This window comes from Lepidochelys olivacea (genome assembly GCF_965140295.1).
Source record: "Lepidochelys olivacea isolate rLepOli2 genome assembly, chromosome: 8".
NCBI lineage: Eukaryota > Metazoa > Chordata > Testudines > Cheloniidae > Lepidochelys > Lepidochelys olivacea.
This window is the reverse complement of record NC_140418.1, coordinates 7,342,660-7,365,565: the sequence shown is the minus strand read 5'-3', so window position 1 is coordinate 7,365,565 and position 22,906 is coordinate 7,342,660. Positions and strand designations below refer to the sequence as shown.

The 22,906-nt window shown below is 46.9% G+C and overlaps 1 pseudogene across 1 annotated transcript; it reads left to right on the top strand.

The window, feature by feature from the left end:
* The first annotated feature begins 791 nt into the window (after positions 1-791).
* On the top strand, positions 792-11,398 carry LOC311525629 (neuropeptide Y receptor type 2 pseudogene; annotated as a pseudogene). The gene is made up of 2 exons (XR_014714708.1): positions 792-1,058; positions 9,798-11,398. The product of XR_014714708.1 is annotated as a neuropeptide Y receptor type 2 pseudogene (transcript).
* The last annotated feature ends 11,508 nt before the right edge of the window (positions 11,399-22,906 follow it).

Sequence of the window (22,906 nt, the reverse complement as noted above, 5' to 3'; positions counted from 1 at the left end):
CAGGAAACCCTGCCCCCTCTGCTACTTCCCTCATTCTGGCTGCAGGATATTCTGCCATGCCCCATGGTTCTGCCAGGCTAGTTGTTGCAGCAACACCGAACATTTGCGGTCATGATAGATCACCTCTCTCTTTCTTGAATTATGTCTCTATGGTTTTTTTTATTCAAAAAAAAAGAATAGAAAATGTAACTCCACCAACTCCAACACACTGCAATGCCTTATTAAGGTATTAACGTAGACACATCTGCACTAGACAGTAAGCTCCTGGAGGCAGAGACCGTTCAGTTTGGACAGCACCAGGCACATGGAAAGCTCACTCGGCTTCCTAGTTCCAACTTCTGAAAAGGGACAAGCAGTTGCTATGTGGCTACTGCCATTTCAGACCATTATTATTTATACCACTGAAGCACATAGATTGTGCTAGGTACTGTACAAACACAGAGGAAGAGATAGTTCCAGGCCCAATGCACTCACAATCTATATAGGCAAGACAGGCACAGAACGAGTGGAATAAGATTTGCCCAAAGTCACGAGCAGAGCCAGGAACAGAACTCTGGTCACCTCATTCCTCAGCCACTGTCCTAGCCACAAGACCACACTACCTCTCCGTGGGATAGGAAGATGATGTGATGGAACATTTCAGCTTCTTCTCCTCTCCTCCACTGCAAGAAGCTCCTCAGTGGCTGAACAATGTATGAACAGCAGCAGCAGGCTCCCTCCCCCTTTCCTTTCCTGTTTGTTAAAACACACACACTCCCTCTTCTTTCTCTCATTCAGTATCTAACGGAGCATCCAGCTTTGTGTGGCAGGGATTGTCAGTCACTCTCCTGGAGGAAGCTCTGAGTGCCTGCAGGCTGGCATGTCAAACTGTTCCTCCGGGATGAAGCACATTCCAGGAGCACAGTCGTCCATATGATTTTTTTTTTGTTTTCCAGGAGTTAGTTAGTTTCCAGAAGAAGTACTTTAATCCTGCTTGCTATAGGTTGATCCACGTGGAGAGAAAGTGGAACGGAAAGGACAGATCCCCATCCCAGACAGCGATGAGACAGTAATTCCAGGTATGTGGCTTTGCTGTGCTTTCATTACTGAATTCAGAGAATGCTCTTGCATTTGCCAGGTGGGTTGGGAAGGGCTCATTCCTGGTGCACTGTGGAGATTTGGTATGCTTTGTCCATGGCAGAGTTTAAGCATCATCACCCTGGGGACTGATTTCAGGTGCTGGCAGCCCTGAGATATGGAATTAAGAAGACGCATGCAGCAAGCAACACTGACCAGAGTTTTGAGATGTTCCTGAGCAGAAGCAGGGAGCCTGGGGAACAGGATGCTCAGAGGAAAGAGGGGATAGGAGTGGGGAGGCTGGGGGCATCTGTGGAAACGAATCACAAACCTACAGAGCAGAGAATGGCAGGTGTGGATATAATGAGCTGCTGCCTGAGAAATTCTGCTCCCCCCCTGTAAATCTTTCCCTGAATCTTCTGATAGAAACTGCCTTATGCTGGTTTCCATTGTCATTTACAAAGGAACACGCTCCTGGTATGCTGCTGTCACTACCAGGAGCAAGCCGGAGAGGTTGGGTGTAGAATGAAAGTCAGGGGTTGCCATCTTTCCTCCCTTGTTGCATATTGTTTTTAAGAGTGGTTGCCGCTCCCGGAGCTGGGGTAGACTCTTTGCTGTCTGCTCCTCAAATGTGTCCAACCAGAAGCTGAGTTACTGCTACAGGTTTGGTGGAAGTAGGATTCCAGTTTCTCCCTTCCAACTTTCTCTTCAGGGATTCTCTTCGCCTCCTCCATTATCTGCTGTGGTTACATCTCACTCCTGGAGCAGAATCAGGCCGCACACTCCCCAAACCACAGCTGGATCCTGGCACACAACCAGAATATCCCTTCTCTTACCTCTTGCAGCCTTCCACAGCTGGTGAAGAGAAAAGCATGTCAGGAATCTGCTTCCCCATGCCCAGCCAATCTCTGCCACATGACAACGTTGCAGGCACTTCTGCGACAGGCTTTCATGTCTGTAAGGGGAATACCAGCTCCGTTGTCATTCTCCACAGGGCTGGGAACCACTGGGAATGAAGTATGTGTGAGCTTCTCCACAGCCAGTGCTCCTTCATCCCTCCCTATTGGATCTTCTGCTGGGACTAGAGTGGCTGTGAGCTCTTCCGCTGTCAGTGCTCCTGCAAATTCCCCCCAGTGCTTTCTGTGGGGGGAGAACTAGGGCTGAAGTATAGATGAATTATGTCTCCTACAGCTAGTGCTGCTACCTCCTATTGCTCCTCCTCTTCTGAGCCAAGTAGCTGGGAGCTCCCCCAATCAATTCCCTTGCACCATTTCCTGCAGAAACTTCTACTGTTCCTTTGAAGCACCCTAACGTGAAAGTAGGAACACATCATGCTAGGAACCCGCAGGTCCCCGTACGGAAACAGGAGCCCCTGGGGTTATTCCCCCCAGTTATGCTTCATCGCTTGAGCAGCGCTAGGTCATCCAACTCTTGACCTCTACATTTGTTAGGGTGGTTTTAGTGCTGTTGTCCCTTCCTTGTTTTATCCTCTCTCCTCCACCCAGGGGCTCAGTCATGGAGTGACGAGGGATTATGCTACCACCTTGCTGGCGTGACATTCCCCAGTGTTTTCAGAATCAATTAAGATTCAAACCTGGGCCCACTGGGTTTCTGAGCACAGGAGGTGCCAGAGTGCTGGGGAAGTGGCCACTTGATGGTGCTCTTGGATTTCTGTGGCTTCGAGAGTTGGACTAGATGACCTCCTGAGGTCCCTTCCAACCCTGATATTCTATGATTCAATTTCCAGCTGCCTGACTTCTCTTGATTTTCCTCTCTGTCCGGCAATCTCTACCCTCCCAAGAAAGCCCTATCACTGTTCTACACAATATGGGGGCTTTGTGCTCCTCCAGGATCAGATGATATTTTGCAGGGAACGAGGAGTAGAGTGGAAAGTGGGCAGGTTGGAAGGGTGTCTCTCTCGCTCTCTCACACACGCACTTTGGGGCAGACCCTCAGCCAGAGAAAACTGTCATAGCTCCTTCCACTGAAGGCCATCTGCTACTGGCCAGTCTCAGAAACAGGATCTGGACTACATGGATCATGTGTCTGATCTGGTCTGGCAATTCTTAGGTCTAACCAGGGACAGTGGAAACCTAGAACGTTATTGCTACATAATTTCTGGAGGGCAGAGAGTGGCTCAGACCCCAGAGTCCCCCTGTAGTGCGGTCCATAATGATTCCCTGGTGTTGCACGAAGGATAGATCCAGCTCTTGCAGGGTCCCGGCTTCAGGCAATGACTCCAGCGTTGCTGCCCCACCTCACGTGGTAACCGTGAGGTCGGTCTGAAGTAGGGAAGGGAGAGTTGGTCTAGTCCTTTCTAGGTGTTGGTCTAGTCCAAGCCCTAACTCAACACTTTTTCTTGTTTTGACCTGATGGGCCAGTTTGGGTCTGAGCGGGAGAGAGGGAATAGCAGCAACAGGACCATGAGCAGGTACATGAAAATACAGAAGTTATTAGCAGCCCTTTGATTCCTCATGCCCCATGCCAGGAGCAAAAAGAGACCATGTGCAATGTTAATCAGAACAGCTACTCTAAGATTGGAAGCAGAGAGAAGAGTCTGGCTCCAGGTCCCTTCCTTTCCCACTTTAAACCTAATGGTGACGGGCTCGTGACTCCAGAGGGCCTTTGATCTAAGGATAGCCTTTGCCATTATCCCCCTCCCATCCGCTCCCTGTGCCCCCCTCACGCTCAGAAACTGCTGATTGGAGCCACCATAATCTCACTGTGCACGGCTTTGAATTAACCAGCTCTGTTTTCTGTCTCCAAAGGGAAAGACTCTCCCGCTCTGTCTCCAACTCTGTCCAACTGTCTCATTTTTCAGGAGATGCCCTCTGCCATTTCTCCTGTCCTGTCTCTGTATGGAGCATGTCCACAGCCTGGACACTCACGGAAACAATGTATAGATAGGAGTCAAACCATCCAGGTGGCTAGTACTGGGGGCTGTACGGGTGCATGTCGTGGGGGCACACTCACCCTTGCAGGTCAGGACGCCGCATTGCAGGGATTCTTTCCACTCCAGAACTGCCTTTTGGTGGCCAATCTGGTTCTGCAGTAGAGTTCTTCTGGGTTACTCAGCCAGGTCACACTTAAAGTTCAGTCCCCTCCTAAGGCAAGGGAAGTCCTCCTGCTGTAATTGGTAAGGCTGCAAACTGGCTTCCCCCAGTCCGCCTCTTCAGAGTCCTTTTCCTGGCTTCCCCGGGGCTGGCAGCAGAGTCCTTCCAAACAGAACTTGACAGAATTTCACACTTCCTTTGCAGAGCAGCACGTGCCAGGGCACCTCCTCCAGCTCCTCAGTAGAATGCAAATGAACTCAAACTACAAATGAAATTAAACACTACTGAAGGATATTTCACCCCTCTCCAGGCTTGAGCCTCTCAGTCTTCGTGAGCTCCCTACTTCTCTTGCAGAACCACAGCCCAGATTCTCTGGAGGCTTCGCTCTTGCTCCAAAGGCCTACTGCAGGAGTTAGCTCTGCTCCTGCATCTCAGCTGTCCAGCCACAACCCAGCTCAACTGCTGTCCTCCACAGTCAGTCCCAACTGCACTTGCTTAAGCCTTTTTAATGTGAGGCTTAGGTGTTTGCCATTCTAACACCTAACCCCATTAGTCCCACTCCCTCTGGGTGAGATGCAATTAATTACAGCACAGGTGGGGCTGGTCCCATTTCCCCTTAAAGGGGCCAGTCACCCAGTGACAGTGCGATTTGTGAGTCACCTATCACTCCCAGGTGAGCAGATCTGGATAGTGAGGGCAGGCAGGCAGGCAGGCAGGCAGGCCAGGTCATTTAGAATGTGAATATTCTGGAACTGGATTTCATTGCCAACTGGAGTGGACTCTGGGTCTAATCCCTGGGAGAAAAGGAACCTAAAGTAGACTGCTCTGCTCAGGTGGGATGGACTGTGGCTGCAGCCCTGATGGATCCTTTGAATGGATGCTAGGCTGGGGTTTCTATGCATAACTGGAAGCTACAGAACTCCCAGTTGTGGCTGCATGTCCACCAGACATGCTTCTATCCCATCCTCAGTCTGGTCCTGTCCTGCCTTGAGAACTGGGGTGCAGCCATTAAAGCCTGCACTGTGCACAGTGTCACTCTCCCACATTCCCATATGGGCAGGAGGTAGACTGTAGCACCCAGGAGTGGAGACATCCAACATCCCAGTTCTCCTTACTGGGGGTAGCCTCTCTCCCCTTTGGGCTGCAGTTGCCACTCTCAGTGTGGCAGGTCTTCCCTGAAGCAGAGGATGAAGCATCCACATACAGGACTATTACTCGGCCCCAGCAATGTGTTCAGTGCTGCACAGGGTGCTACTGTCGTCTGATTACCAAAGAGGTTGAGCACAAGCAGTTCCCAGTGACTTCAGTGGGATTTGCGGGTTCTCAGCACCTCTGAAAATCAGGCATCCTCAGGCCCTTGAGCAAGGTGACCCTCCTGGGCCACCAAGGAGACTTGACCTGTGCCTCTCCCGTTGAAAGGTACACTCCTCTCAGAGACAGCTGGGTGTATATCTCTACCCCTGAGGTCACCTCTTGCTCCCTGCAGACCACAGACCTTCCTCAGCGTGACTTTGCCTTTGAAGAGACAGAGAAGGTAGGTTTCATCTCAGCAGTGGAACAGATCTAAATAATTTCCCTGTCAGAGGCACAAGGCCGTTGAACACTTTCCCAGGTGTTTACGGTAGTGGAGAGGACTGAACAGCAATGGGAGTATTTCTGGTTCTGCCAGCCCACTTGTCTGCACTGCTACTGCTTCGTTCCCACGAAAGTAGTTCCTAGCTCCTGAAATCTCTCCATTTAGCCTGGCAGCTTTGCTGGGACTCTAGGGTGTGAGTGGCTTGCTACCCTAACTCCCACATTCCAATATGCATTTAGGGGGCTGTAACTCCACAGTTTGATTTCCCATTGGGATGAACCTTGGTGCATGAGCTGTCGACCTAGAAGCAGCCCAAATGGCCTTGGAGCAGCCCAGTGGTGGGGGTTTTTTCACCATCCTCTGCAGCCTGAGGCACTTGGTGGTTTGAATTAGAGTCAATGGTAGATTCTCCGTAATCTGAAGTTTTTAAATCATGATTTGAGAACTTCAGTAACTCAGCCAGAAGTTAGGGATCTATTATAGGAGTGGCGGGGTGAAGTTCTGTGGCCCGCCATGTGCAGGAGGTCAGACTAGATGATCACTATGGTCCCTTCTGGCCTTCACGTCCATGAGTCTATGAGCCTATTGCGGTTTTGCCTCTTAACTAAAATTCCTTAATTGGTTTTTAATTATTGCCCTTTGAAAAGCAAAAGTCCATTAAGACCTTTTATGGTTGAGGCAAAAACAGCCCTAATGATTATTATGTTTCTGGCTGTTCCCAGGTTGTTTTTATCGCCAGTCTCCAACTAAAGAAAATAGCTTGATTTAAATAGGAAACTCTGCAGCCAGTTGGCAGCTGATGTGGGAAAAAGAGAAAGGAAAGGTTCGGGACCAGGGATGATGCCAAGGCTGTGGGTAGATAGCTAGTTAGATGACTACAGATGGGGCAAGATAGACTGCAGTGAGGAAGCTGAGAAAGTCAGCAGTGAAAACATGCCCATCATTCGTTCTGTTTTCTGCCTCAGCCTTTGAAGTGTAACTCTGCTCTTCCCTACTGCAGTTTGACTTTGGCTCAGCCCAGCACCTGGCACCTGAGGAGGGCAGCAGGCCGGAGGGAGTTTTCTGGGCCGCAGGGAAGCAGTGGGGCTGGGTCACCACTGCAGCATGCTGCCCATTGATCGGCAGCTTTGTTTCCATGGAGGCTCATGCAACAAACTGTGTCTCTCCACATTTTCTTTGTGCACTGATCAATACATTCTCTATGGCCCAACTTCTCCCTGCTCAGCTCATGTCTCCATTCAGTGCAAGAGCAGAAGCCTCTGTGGTGCAAGCTGCTAAGCCAGCTTCTCTTAGTTGTCTGGGATGAGCAGGTGGCCCTAGGGTTTTCTCTGTTGCTGTTAACGGGTCCCGCAGGGAGAAGAGAACAGTTCCAGCAAACCTGCCTGGGGATGTTGGTTTAGTTGGTGAAGGTTTAGTAGACACAACCAGTGCCAAGTGGGGTTACCCTCCCATTACCCCACCCAGCCACAGGTTACCTTCAACGCTGACTTCTCACCCTCATTACCTTCCTCCCGGCCTCACCTCCAGCTGAATGGGGGTGTTACCTTTCCCCCCTGCTGCCTAGGGTTACCCTTGCTCCTGACCTCTCCCACCTTAGATATGGCCCCCATTACCATACTATGGGAGCCTCTCACGGCCTTTAGTGTATTAGCCTCACAACACCCTTGAGAGCCAAGCAGAGTGATTTGATCTCTGTTTGTACAGCTAAGGAACTGAAACACAGAGATTCTAAGTAATTTGTCCAGGGACCGTCCTCACCCCTGGACCATCCTTTCTCCCTCACTTGTAGCTGTGCAGAAATTACTCGGTCAATGCACTGCTTTTGCCTAGATGAGAAATACTACAAAGGCAGAGAATCACCTCCTCTTGGTCAGACCAGTGCAGCCTCACTGAAACCTGTCACTGCAATGGGATTGCACTGATTGCGCTGAGAGGAGGAGAACTTACCCTCGCATCTCTGCCATAGAAACCAGCACCGCCAGCAGAGCCACTGGTGCCAATAAAAACACAGAGCGCGCAAGGCAGAGCACAGCTGGGACGAGTCTAAATGAGGCTGTTCCCCTTTCCCTGGGCTTCCCAAACAGCATCGCTTTGCAGCCACCAGAACAGATTCCTGAAGCTGCTCCCAAGGGGAGCTATGATCCTTGTTTCTGAGGAGTGATAAATGAACACAGCTATTTATTATTCATTACAACATAATTGCAGCCTCATTTACCATCGTGCTGGCCAATATTTTCTTCCATTTATTTAAGGAACTAGCTTAAACCACTTGCACATTTCACATAAAAACTCAGAGTCATCCATGCCTCGGGACATACTGTTCTGAGAACCCTGCAACTGTGGCTGTCAGGTTAGGATCTGCTGAGCTGCCCAGAAGCGGACGGTTCGCTGGTTCCTGTAGAAACAAATGTGAAACTTGGACCAATTCATTTGAAAGAAGGACGATAAGATGCTGTGCAGCTGCTCCTGCCTCTCAGGGTGCACTCTTCATTTTGGACCCATATTTCATTTACCTCAGTTGAGCAGCGTTAGAACCCTTTCGCTCAACTGGAAATGATCCAGAACAGAAAAGCTGAACGGCAAATTTGCAGACGTTGTTATTTATGCAACTCAAGCGATCTACCCAGCACTTTGTTCAAGCATTATTCTTGGATCTTGGCCCCACATTTGGGTCTGAGCAGGTGGAGAGTGTGACCTCTGCTCAGCCCCCGTCACTTCTCAGCTGGAGGGGTTCTGTCAGAGAAAGGCTGGTGGGGATTTAATAGCCGTGTTGAATTTTATGCTGCGGTGTATGTGCTGAATAAAACCCCTGCAGTGGCAACATTCTCTTATTGTGATCGCAACAAAATCCAGCACTGGCTTATGGAGTTGGATTGGCCCTGTGTCATCATGCACAATGCTGCCAGAGGCACTTTCATGTGAGATGTTTGGGCTCGTGCACCTTGCTGGGGGGGCATATTCACATCGGGACTCTTGTTTTTGTGTGTCACGCTCAGATGCTTGTTCATGCTTGGATGCTCATGCACAACACTGGTGGAGCCTGTTCACACTCAGTCATTCATTCCCATCCACGACTCCGGTGCACACACATTCACACACGTTCCGGCAGAATGTCAGTGAATGCTCAGGTTGAATTTTCAGCGGCAGATTTCAGACCTAGCATCAGTGGGAACAATGGTTGAAGTGGTAGTGTAGACAAGGCTCCATCTAACCCTGTTCAGAGTAGGAGGTGAATTACAGGTTCTAGTCTACCTATTGTAGAGAAGGCCTTATATGCTCACTCTTTTGCATGCAACTGCATTCTGGCCTAGACACTGACTTCAGTACTTGATAACGATGGCTTGTTCCTGCTCAGATGCTCACACTGAAATACTAAGATACCCAGTGCTGGTAAAGGCAAGAACTACTTAGATGCTCACTTTCCTGTGCAGGGCTAGTTCACAGCCCTGGTGGATATGTCACATGGACACTTATTGTTATACATGAAGCTGATGGCTGCGTACCGAACTAGAGTATTTTATTGCACCCATTCTCGTGTGCCACGCTGGTGTTTCTCATACATGATATCGGCTTGTGCCAATCCACCCTTAGACACCGGCTGGGAGAAACAGTGCCACAGGTTCCAGCCCCTGCTTGGGTACTTTATTTTTTCTCTCTCTAGTCTAAAGCACAGCAGGGGCCTGAGAGACCACAACAGGCAAGGCGCACAGAAGTGGTGCTGTAAACTGAGCTCCGTCTTGTTGCATCAGTATGGCGAGTGGAAGGATTGTTTGTTTGCTTTGTTAAAAACACCATTCACTTTTAAATAAATAAAATCTGAAAAATTCATTTGGGAAATGGAATGGGCACTGGCCTTTCCTTGGTGGGTTAGGATGAATTTTAGCGTATGTTTAAAATAAGGTCTAATGGGGATTAACATCCCTCTGAGTGGCCGTGGTAACTATGTCTGGAAACCACAAATTTATCAGGGAGTAGGGAAAAGGCAAGGGATGTTACTGCAGCTGCTTCATTTGAAATGTCAACCTGGATATGCCACTGTGAATTGAGGTGCTTGAAGCTGCTCTGCTGTCTGAAATGGTCTCACTTTTACTATTTCCCTTTTACTCTTCCAGAGGTGACGTTATAGACCTCCCCGCCTCCTGAAAGGACACGTCAGACATGGGGCTGCTGAAGCAAACCAACAGCACCCTGGTCATGGAGGAGCTGGTCTTGGATGAGAAGCTGCCACTAGGCTGGCACTCCAATGGCATTGTCACTCCTAGCCAGGGTCTCCAAGGTTCCAGCAGCATGATGATGGACAGTACCAAGATCGTTGGGGTCCAGGTCATATTGATCGCAGCGTACTCCTTAATCATTCTCCTGGGATTCATCGGCAACTCCCTGGTGATCTACACGATAGTGAAATATAAAACCATGAGGACTGTAACCAATTTCTTCATCGCTAACCTGGCCGTGGCGGACCTCATGGTGGACACTCTCTGTTTGCCTTTCACTTTGGTGTACACACTGCTGGATGAGTGGAAGTTTGGGGCTGTTCTTTGTCATCTGGTCCCTTATGCCCAAGCTTTGAGTGTCCATGTGTCTACCCTCACCTTAACTGTGATAGCTCTGGACAGGTATAGATGCATTGTTTTCCACTTGGACAGCAGGATCTCCAAGAGGCTCAGTTTCGCGATCATAGCCATTACATGGTTGACTGGTGCGGTCCTGGCTGGCCCGCTGGCCATCTTCAGAGAGTACAGGCATGAGGAAATCCCATCCATCAACCTCAAAATAGCCGTCTGTTCTGAAAAGTGGCCTTCCGGAAATAATAGAGATGCCACCATTTATAGCCTTTCCATGCTCCTTCTGCAGTACATCCTTCCACTTGCCATTATCTGCTATGCCTACATCAGGATCTGGTTCAAGCTGAAAAATCATATCAGCCCCACCTCCAGCAGCAACAGCCAGTGCCGGAGGAAGAAGACAACAAAAATGCTAGTGATGGTGGTGGTGGTGTTCGCAGTTTGCTGGCTCCCCTTCCACATCTTCCAGCTTGCCATCGACCTGGATTTGGTGCTCATCTTCCATGAGTACAAACTCCTTTACACTGTCTTCCATGTGGTGGCCATGTGCTCCACATTTGTAAACCCCTTGCTCTATGGGTGGATGAACAAGAACTACCGGAATGGGTTCCTCACGTTCTTCAGCTGCCAGAACAAGCCTGAGAGTATCTACACTGACGGTTCAATTAGACGCCGGTCTTACACCTTCAAGGCCACCACTCTGAATGGGAGCATCAAACACTCTGCTGGCAATGGGCAGCTGCCGACAGAGGTATAGAGATGAGAAACCCATTATCCACAGGGCAGAGACTGATTGCCCTGAACAGTTCCTCCCAGGACTGATGCCTTTTAGAGGGAAATGTTGTGTTGCCAAAATATTGTAGCTACTGTAGCCAAATGGAAGCACCTACTGTATCTATCAAAACAATCAACCCGGTGTACTGTCCATTCTGTCTTATGAAACAGGTTAAGTATTCTGTCCTTTGAGTTCTGTGCTTACTTGTCCAGAAGTACAGAGAGCAGTTTGTTTGTACGTAAGCACGGAAACATGTGTTGTACAAAGGATATTTCCATTTAAAAAATGAGGCGATTCTCTTCTGCTATTTGTTGTGAAAAAGCTTCCATTCACTGAAATAAGATCCACCACCAATATGAATCTATTGAGACTGATGCACATTAAATATATTCTTGTATCTGTTATGTACATGCTCTTATTTGAATCTCTTCCTCGGGACCCTTATTCATTCCTCCCTAGACAATGATTCCAAACAAGGAGAATCCCACTTTATCCTAGAAATAGTAACACTTAGGATTCTGCTTGCTGCTGTTAAACTCAGACTCAGTCTTGGACAAGCAGGATTGAGCAGCTGAAAGTTAAAGTCATGCAGCACATAAGCCTGTCCCATGATTTTACATTTCCAGCCATTGCAGATGGGTTACTTGTCCAGCATTACCTCTAACAGGAGCTACTATTTCTAGAAAGGCTGAGTAGTAGCAGTTGTGTAATTAGTAGTTTGTTCCATGACTGCTTAGTTTAGGCAAGGATTTAGGATTGCATTGCCATGTGGTGACACTAGGCAATGCAAGCTGTGTTTAGTTAGTCTGGGAGTCAGAGAGCCAGTGACAACAATGTTGTGGCGCTGGCAGATCAAGAGCAAATGTGGGGAGGGGAGAGCAGATGTGGGTTGGCAGATCATGAACAACCTCTGCATGGATCAGTTAAGCTCCTGACTCAGGATTATTGACAGTATTGCTTTCATTCAGACTCAGAGATGTGGGCCTCATTCCCCAACGTCCAGAACCACTGATCATTGAGGAAAATGTACGAATCACTATTTGAGGGTCTTTAGCAATAACCCCATTTTCTAACGCCCTATAAACAATGAGTAATTAAGGTACAGGTTTCAGAGTAACAGCCGTGTTAGTCTGTATTCGCAAAAAGAAAAGGAGTACTTGTGGCACCTTAGAGACTAACCAATTTATTAGAGCATAAGCTTTCGTGAGCTACAGCTCACTTCCTCAGATGCATATCGTGGAAACTGCAGCAGGCTTTATATATACACAGAGAATATGAAACAATACCTCCTCCCACCCCACTGTCCTGCTGGTAATAGCTTATCTAAAGTGATCATCAGGTGGGCCATTTCCAGCACAAATCCAGGTTTTCTCACCCTCCACCCCCCCACACAAATTCACTCTCCTGCTGGTGATAGCCCATCCAAAGTGACAACTCTTTACACAATGTGCATGACAATCAAGTTGGGCTATTTCCTGCACAAATCCAGGTTTTCTCACATCCCCCCACCCCCATACACACACAAACTCACTCTCCTGCTGGTAATAGCTCATCCAAACTGACCACTCTTCAAGTTTAAATCCAAGTTAAACCAGAACATCTGGGGGGGGGTAGGAAAAAACAAGAGGAAACAGGCTACCTTGCATAATGACTTAGCCACTCCCAGTCTCTATTTAAGCCTAAATTAATAGTATCCAATTTGCAAATGAATTCCAATTCCAGCAGTTTCTCGCTGGAGCCTCTCCTTCTGCCCCTCCACCCCCACGAACATGATACAGTTCTGTGGTGACCTAGAATCCTATTTTCGACGTCTCCGACTCAAGGAATATTTCCAAAATACCTCTGAACAGCATACTAATCCACAGAGTTCTCCCTACCAACACTACAGAAAGAGGGATTCTAGGTGGACTCCTCCTGAAGGTCGAAACAGCAGACTGGACTTCTACATAGAGTGCTTCCGCCGACGTGCACGGGCTGAAATTGTGGAAAAGCAGCATCACTTGCCCCATAACCTCAGCCATGCGGAACGCAATGCCATCCACAGCCTCAGAAACAACTCTGACATCATAATCAAAAAGGCTGATAAAGGAGGTGCTGTTGTCATCATGAATAGGTCGGAATATGAACAAGAGGCTGCTCGGCAGCTCTCCAACACGAGTTTCTACAAGCCATTACCCTCTGATCCCACTGAGAGTTACCAAAAGCAACTACAGCATTTGCTCAAGAAACTTCCTGAAAAAGCACAAGATCAAATCCGCACAGACACACCCCTGGAACCCCGACCTGGGATATTCTATCTACTACCCAAGATCCATAAACCTGGAAATCCTGGGCGCCCCATCATCTCAGGCATTGGCACCCTGACAGCAGGATTGTCTGGCTATGTAGACTCCCTCCTCAGGCCCTACGCTACCAGCACTCCCAGCTACCTTCGAGACACCACTGACTTCCTGAGGAAACTTCAATCCATCGGTGATCTTCCTGATAACACCATCCTGGCCACTATGGATGTAGAAGCCCTCTACACCAACATTCCACACAAAGATGGACTACAAGCCGTCAAGAACACTATCCCCGATAATGTCACGGCTAACCTGGTAGCTGAACTTCGTGACTTTGTCCTTACCCATAACTACTTCACATTTGGGGACAATGTATACCTTCAGATCAGCGGCACTGCTATGGGTACCCACATGGCCCCACAGTATGCCAACATTTTTATGGCTGATTTAGAACAACGCTTCCTCAGCTCTCGTCCCCTAAAGCCCCTACTCTACTTGCGCTATATTGATGACATCTTCATCATCTGGACCCATGGAAAAGAAGCCCTTGAGGAATTCCACCATGATTTCAACAATTTCCATCCCACCACCAACCTCAGCCTGGTCCAGTCCACACAAGAGATCCACTTCCTGGACACTACAGTGCTAATAAACAATGGTCACATAAACACCACCCTATACCGGAAACCTACTGACCGCTATTCCTACCTGCATGCCTCCAGCTTTCACCCTGACCACACCACACGATCCATCGTCTACAGCCAAGCTCTGTGATACAACCGCATTTGCTCCAACCCCTCAGACAGAGACAAACACCTACAAGATCTCTGTCAAGCTTTCTTACAACTACAATACCCACCTGCAGAAGTAAAGAAACAGATTGATAGAGCCAGAAGAGTTCCCAGAAGTTACCTACTACAGGACAGGCCTAACAAAGAAAATAACAGAACGCCACTAGCCGTCACCTTCAGCCCCCAACTAAAACCCCTCCAACGCATTATTAAGGATCTACAACCTATCCAAAAGGATGACCCAACACTCTCACAAATCTTGGGAGACAGGCCAGTCCTTGCCTACAGACAGCCCCGCAACCTGAAGCAAATACTCACCAACAACCACATACCACACAACAGAACCACTAACCCAGGAACTTATCCTTGCAACAAAGCCCGTTGCCAATTGTGCCCACATATCTATTCAGGGGACACCATCACAGGGCCTAATAACATCAGCCACACTATCAGGGGCTCGTTCACCTGCACATCCACCAATGTGATATATGCCATCATGTGCCAGCAATGCCCCTCTGCCATATACATTGGTCAAACTGGACAGTCTCTACGTAAAAGAATAAATGGACACAAATCAGATGTCAAGAATTATAACATTCATAAACCAGTCGGAGAACACTTCAATCTCTCTGGTCACGCAATCACAGACATGAAGGTCGCTATCTTAAAACAAAAAAACTTCAAATCCAGACTCCAGCGAGAAACTGCTGAATTGGAATTCATTTGCAAATTGGATACTATTAATTTAGGCTTAAATAGAGACTGGGAGTGGCTAAGTCATTATGCAAGGTAGCCTGTTTCCTCTTGTTTTTTCCTACCCCCCCCCCAGATGTTCTGGTTTAACTTGGATTTAAACTTGAAGAATGGTCAGTTTGGATGAGCTATTACCAGCAGGAGAGTGAGTTTGTGTGTGTATGGGGGTGGGGGGGATGTGAGAAAACCTGGATTTGTGCAGGAAATAGCCCAACTTGATTGTCATGCACATTGTGTAAAGAGTTGTCACTTTGGATGGGCTATCACCAGCAGGAGAGTGAATTTGTGTGGGGGGGTGGAGGGTGAGAAAACCTGAATTTGTGCTGGAAATGGCCCACCTGATGATCACTTTAGATAAGCTATTACCAGCAGGACAGTGGGGTGGGAGGAGGTATTGTTTCATATTCTCTGTGTATATATAAAGCCTGCTGCAGTTTCCACGATATGCATCTGAGGAAGTGAGCTGTAGCTCACGAAAGCTTATGCTCTAATAAATTGGTTAGTCTCTAAGGTGCCACAAGTACTCCTTTTCTTTTTAATTAAGGTACAGTCTGTTTAGAGTCAGATTTAGATTGTATATAAATGCTCTAGTTTGGAAGGCAGAAATAACCTGTTAACCAACCCACCATGACAATGTCCCTGTACTTACATTAAGGGAAGTTGTACAGAAAAAGATATATTCTTTTAAACCAACCCCAGCATTTTCCTCTTTCAGGCTGCGTCAGCTGGAGAAACATATTTTTAGCTTTCCCATCAAAGGAGACTTGATTGCCACAGTGATCTTAACAGCTCATCATTTGTGTCATTTGAAGTTAGTGTTCAACAGAGCGGAAAGTAATTCTCCAGAACCCCGGAAAAGGGACTTGACATACCTCCGAATTTAAAAAAAAAAAGATTTGTAAGTCTTCAGTGGAACACAGGAAAACAAATGAGAGAAGGATGAAAGACCACAGGAATATAGGATTTGCCATATTGGATCAGATCATTGGTCCATCAAGACTGGAGTCCTGGGAAGCTTGGGGGGGAAAAATTGCTAAATGACTTATTTGTGGGTCCTGTTTTCCTACCCCCTCCCTGTCTTGACCAGGCTCCAGCCATGCTTGCTCCTCAGCTCAGCTTTATGCTGCCACATTAGATTAGTTTCCTCCAGTCTTTTCATTCCTCCTAGTATTTGCATTAATTTAACCCTAGCTGCAAGGAGGTATAAAAAAGTCCATAGGTGGCACAGTTATTCTTTCCAAACAGAGGGACCATTGCGCTGCAAGTTATGGCACCAAGACCTCACTTATGTGCCTGGGCAGAGTGTCTGGTGACAATTGCTATGAAGAATTGTCATAAAACCTGGCTGGTTGCAGATTTTCTAAATCAAACCCCATGCGGTTCTTTTTAGAGTGCTTGGGAACAAATGGGGATTTTGCTAATGAATTTAAGCTCTGGTGTTTGGATAACAGGGGTATCCTCTTTATATAGGAGCAATCTTGGCAAAATCCTTTGCTATTTAATGAATTTGTCAGTTCTGTGATCCATCTTCCAAGGAAATCACTATGTATCTTCATCAGACCAGAGGATAACAAAATGTTTATCTTCTTAAAGGAGGCTTAAATGAGTGGCAAGTATTGAGTTTTACCAACAAACATGTCATAAAGCAATTTAGCGCTCAGTAACATATGTCACAGTAGAACATCAGCAAGACAGATTCTGGAGCAGATCGTTCCGTCAGCTGAGAAGCATGGGAAGCCAAGTTGCTTTCCTAAGTGCTTGCCAAATTGTCTTGTCCTGTGACACTACACAGCATGTCTGACTGCAGAAGGATGGACATGATGACATTATGAATGACCATTTAATTGGAGTCAGGCTTTTAAACTAAACATGGGTAAATAATTCAATAGGCCATAGTCCTTCCCAAATAAAAGCTAGTGATCTTGTTTATAGGGGAACTGTCATTCTGTGGAAAACTTAGGAAAGAAAAGTATTTGCTTGAAAATAAATATACTCAGCAAAGTTCTCTTTGCTTTACTGAATATGCTTGCAGTTTTATTAAGGGATTTCTTTCTCTGAGCTGTCTGCCTATTGCCCCCCCGCGGCTACTGGAAATAACTGTGATCTTAAGGGTATGTCTACCCTGCAGTTAAACACCCAGGGCTGGCTTCTGTCATCTGACTCAGGCTTGTGGGGCTCAGGCTACAGGCCTGTAAAATTTGTGGTGTAGACGTTCAGACTTGGGTTGGAGCCTGGGCTCTGGGACCCTCCCCCTTGTGGAGTTCCAGAGCGCCAGCTCCCGCCTGAGCCTGAATGTTTACACAGCAAATGTTACAGCTCCGCGAGCCCAAGTCAGCTGACATAGGTGAGCTGTGGGTTTTTAACTGCAGAGTAGACATACTCTTAATACACAGTATCACATGGGCACGCAGGGTTTCTGTGGAAATTGCATTCCTACAAGGAGAGAAATTGACCCCTGGACTTCACTGCCGAATCAAACAGGACAAAGTGAACAGCAAAGGAGCGAAGTTCTCTACCAAACACACATACGCTGGGTAATTAATCAGCATGTTCAGAACAATTATGACAATCCACTGAAAGGCAAATAGATTTAAGTTTACATAAAGAAGAAACCTGATATGATTCAAGGGTTCCCCCAGTGTAACCCCTGCCTATGAAATTACACTAATTGCATGATAAGCCCCACAAAACTTGTAAGCAGCTACAATTCAAGTGTTTAATATATTTCCAAAGCCCAGAGGTAGGGTCATCTGTCCCTGCTCGTGTTGAAGTCAATAAGAAGTTTGCCACGGACTTTAGTGGAAGCAGGATGGAGTTGCTACGTAATGTCTGTTTTGGTAGGGCTGCAGGACATCTTCTCCATGTTTAGTCCTCTGTCCTATTCCAACCTGAAGCTATTCGGTAATTTACCAACACGTAATATTACAAATGCGAAAAGGACATTGGAACCACACTGACATGGCAACATAGTCTAGAAACAGCTGCTATTGTTAATAATTGTGGTCTCTCTCTTACAAAGTCTTCCAGGGCTCTCAGAAGCCCAAGAGTTCCTTATCAAACCAGCATTCTGCAACAAGTCCCTATAGAACACAACACAGAACTGAAAAAAACAGCATGGTTGAGATTTTCAAAGCAGTATAGGGGATTTAGATACATAGCATCCACCTTGTTTATTGGAAAGTATGTGCCTAAATCCTCTAGAATGCTTTAGAAAATCTTATCCCATTTGCTTTCCAAAGCAGATGTGATTATAACAATTTAGTTCAAGTGTAAATATAAGAAATATAGGTTTGGTTTTTATTTTTCACAGAGTATTTTTGGGGCATATCCCTATCAGTATGTTGCAGGCTGGGTTCAACCAGCTTGTGCCTATTTGCCTTCACTGGTGGAGGGTTCGGTAGAGTTTGAAAACAAAAGTTTGTCCATGAATCTCACAACAGATTCCAGGTTTAAACATTTTCTAAAACTTCTCTGGATGACTTTGGAGCCAGTTCTCCCCTCTCATTGGTTTTCCACTGTCTGGACTCCATGGGCTTCAGTCAGAAGAAGGGGACAGCTGACTGGTGGGGTGATCAGAGGGAGCCAAGAGCCATCTGTGGAATCCTTGTGCTTCCACATTAACTCTTCGCTCATGCAACTCCTCTTTCTTGGCAGCTAAGCCCCACTGGAGCCGTAGCGTCAATGTTTATCTGACAGCTCTCCTGGAGCCCTTCCCTAAAGGGGGATCCCCACCGGGGCAGGGGAGGTCTGGCAAAAAGAAACCAAATCCCCCTCCCCCTTCCTATGTGAAAATCCCAGCATTCATGGAGAACCCTCTGCAGGGTCAGAGAGGAAGGAACTGGATGCTGCTGCACAAGGATTAGGGGAATACAATCATGGCCAAAGACCGTTTCACTTTTCTGAGCACAAGGCAGCTGTAGGTAATGAGTGCGGAGATGCTACTAAGAACCGTGTATAATCTAGATTCTTAATGCCAAAGCAGAGCAGTTGAGTGTCTATTAGAGCTTGCTCTGTCCTTGCACGTCAGACTTTGTTCCCATCACACGGCTGATTTGGGAAGGCTCGGGATGTAGTGATCATTCCGATGGAATGTTCTGCAACAGGGTTTGCCTGTCACAGACCTTGTATTAGGGTTCCACTGGAGTTGGAACCAAATATTCCCAAAGGGCCTCTGAGCTAGAGAGACTAGGCTAATCCCCCTTTGAACATTCACACTGCAGTAAAACTTGGTCCCTTCCTGGACATGTGAAAGCCCAAATAAACACTGTCAGATGGCTTCTATTTTACCACATATGCTGTTGGACATGGCCCCAGAAAACATTGCCTTGGGTTTTTAGCAAAGGCTTTGCAGGAAGAACGAACGCTATGTCAGGAGAAAGAGGAATCGATCCTAACAAGAGATGCCTGGGATGCTCTGCTCCAGAATGAGGTCACTGACAGCTCAGCGCTCCACCTGAAATCAGGTATTAAGCTTTTCATTATTAGTGCTTATTTGTTCTGGAGCCAAATTAACCTTTTGCTTGGGCACGAGCTGCAATTTTGGTGCCTTTTCTTCTTGGAATTGTCGTCTGTGGATCTATTAATTATGGGGGCTCTGGGGTTTCCGCAGGCTTTGTTTTCTTAAAAAACCATTCTGTGCCAATTTTTGCTCTCAGCTAAAGGGGCATAAATCAGGAGCCACTCCAATAGTTTAAAAAGAATTACTCTGGACCTAAAAAGAAAAGGAGTACTTGTGGCACCTTAGAGACTAACCAATTTATTTGAGCATAAGCTTTCGTGAGCTACAGCTCACTTCAACTGCTGAGCGAAATTTGGCCCCATGCTTTAGAACAAACAGGGCTTCACAGCCTCCTTTCAATTCCTCCCTTATCTATTTTGAGGTTCTTCAAGTGCCAGAAATAATATTGCATACTCCTGCCAGAGCATTTATCTATCTCTTGAGCTTATTTCAGTGAAGAGACTTATATAGGAGTGGTTTGAGGGGAAAGTAGATTTTGAAAGCTTATAGTTATCTCTATTCTCAGTGTTTTATAAGTTAAAGATAAATCAGACAAAGACAGAGACAAAGTCACTCTCACACATGGCCCCAATTTATCTTCAGACATACACAACACATATTTAATTAACTACCCAGACACCCCACCACTGGGTGCAGAAGTGCCGTATGTGTATGGGATTGAATGAGGCTGTAATTCTGTGGGAGGAAAGCACTTTGCCTCTGCCCATAATAATACCATTTTGTCACTCATGATTTTTATTCCCCAGAAGATGCTTTTTCTGACAATATTATTTCAGAGCCGGTGCAGTGTAATGAGCAGAAAGGGAATAGAGCAGACATCTCCTGGTGCTCACAGGAGGAGACTGGCATGTGGTCCTTTCTTATGTATTTTTTAATTTTGCTTTCAATGCGTTAGCAAAGATTGCAAACAGTGGAGAAGGAAGTATCAGGGGGAGGGAAGTATCAGTGTTAGTCTGTATCCACAAAAACAACAAGGAGTCTGCTGGCACCTTAAAGACCCAAATAAATCTGTTAGTAGAGAAGTAGAGAAGGAAGCCTTTTGTTTACCACCAGTTTATTAAAGTGCCTGGGCATGGAGTCCATACAGGGTCACTTTGCTTAGCCCCTGCACACTTTCAGACACCACCTGTCACAAGCGTGAATGGGCAATTCATCTACTGGCTACTTGTCCACTCCAAAGACAACCTGAATATAGGAGGAGGATGGTATCAGTTGGGTTATAAGATTACAACTTCTGAAGCATTAGAAGAGGCAATGGAGGTGACAGAAGAATTTTCTTGGGGCGTGTGTCTTTGACATTGAAATCCTGAGCAGATACCACTGTCTCTGTGTATGTCTGAAGGGCAAGAGCGCTAATAGCTGAGAGTTGTGAAGTCCAGAGTCCAGGAGGAACAGGATCGCTACCACAAGAGAGACTAGAAAATTTCATAGAGGGCTGAATTGTGCTCTCAGTTACGGTGACAGAGGAGGATATGTCTGTATCAGATTACGAACTCTATTTTGTATTATGTGCTGAACATATGTCTAACTTGCCCAAGGGCAACCTATTAGGGTGTATTCCAGACAGCTGCCCTGTCTTGGAGCAGTGCTTGACACCCTTTTGAAGGACTATCTATCACTGAGAAACCATCAAGACAGCAATCCAGGGCCAGGGACTTTGACTGTCACTCAACTACCGGCCTATCAATGGACTTTCTACACAGGGGTCCACATAGGGGCGGAGGGAAACATGACTGGAAAGTCTTTGGAACTTCCCAGTGGAAAGTGGCTGGGGGGAGGGGGTACTGCTCTGTGCAGGGTAAAAGACTGACCATTGCCACAAGTAAGAAGGACATGCAGGAGAGTGAGACCAGTGGGGATTCTGTCCTGTCTGGATTCACAAGAAGGGGAGAGATCAGACCTGGGGAGGGAGCGTTTCAGGACTTTTCTTTGGTTTGTCAAAGATCTGTACCTCTTGGGTGCTTTCAGAGGAAAGTTGTAGTGGGTAAGAAATTCTTTTGCAAAGCCTGTGTTCCTTGCTTGACTACCACGTTGTACCTGAAGGGGTTAAACAAGAAGGCCAGAGTGTCCACAGCCCAAGTGGAGCTGTAGGGGTGCATTTGTAAGTGACTGGGGTGGCCTGGGAGGTCTCAAACACCAATTTTGTGGTCATGGGGAGCTGGATGGTGGCACCTCCTATTTCAAAGAAGGGCGTCTGACAAGATGTCTGAGGTTGGGAGTGTGGCCTATAGTTCCAGAGCTAGAAACAGTGACTAGACTCTACCCAGACCCAGTTGGCTTGGAAGCACAAGGCATCCAGCGACTGGGTTCTCTTACAACAGGATGACCATACAGGGGGTACTGGGCCATGTTTTAACAGCTACATCTCAGCAAACCTGACTTCACAGGACTCCAAGGGTTGCACAGGTAGGGAGGGTAAAATCCCAGCTCTTCTCAGCACTGACTTCTATTTTCCACACAAAAGTTCAAAAACCTTTTGGAAATACAAGAGGAAACCATGAGGATGGAAAAAAACGGAAGAGAAAGCTCAATGGGCCATTCTAGTGGTTGGTTAAGCAGCATTTATGTAAATCACTTTATCAATGTCAATTACTCCGATCAAGCAATCTCCAAGCAAAGATTGAAGCCTGAGCACCCATTGACAGCTTTCTGACTCATCAGTCTATCACAGAAATTAATATCTGATAGAGAGAAGTTTCCTCAGGTCTGAGTCACAATTGTTTGGGTGCTGACTGGACATGAGGGCCCGTTTTTCTACTGTGTCATTATTATACCAGTTGTACTGCATGCAGGTAATTTACTCTTACTGAGTTTCTGAATACATAGAAAGAGACAGGTAAACTGCAGGGGATAGAGAGAAGAGCTAAAGAATTGATACAGGAGAAGGAGGGACCAACTTATGAGACAAGATTGAAAGAACCAGATCAATTGTTTGCTCACTCGGCCAGTTGAGAGTTAGGTCATGCCTACACAACAGACTTTGGTCAACACAAGTTATGGCAGCGTACAGCTGCTGAAGTCTGGATATTGTTTGTACGTGTGTGTACTTGGCTGCTTGCATTAATGCTACATGTACTCACCAGGAGTGCCTGTGTCAATACAAAGTGCGGTGCACCATGGGTAGGTATCCCAGTGTGCTGCATGGTGCCATCCGGCACAATCCTTTTGGGAACTTTTCACAATGTATTGTAGGACAGAAATGACTCACAAATCCATATCCCGTAGTTTTTGTGCCTTTAAAAAAAAATCCAATAAACCCATGCAGTATTTTCTGTGTCCGCCATCTCGGACAGACACATGGAGCCTGCAGAGCTCTGCACTATTCTCATGAACATTGCAAATACAGGATATATGCAGACCCATAGGAAGTACTGCAACAAAGGGGGACAGAGAATTTCTGGGAGGAGTTTGCTGAGGCACATAGCGAAAAACAATTCAAGATTGTTGGTGGCATTTAAGGAGCAGCTGTAGATGGTAGACTACTGCTTCTGGGCCCGAAAAATGAGGACTGACTGGTGGGATCACAGCGAAATGCA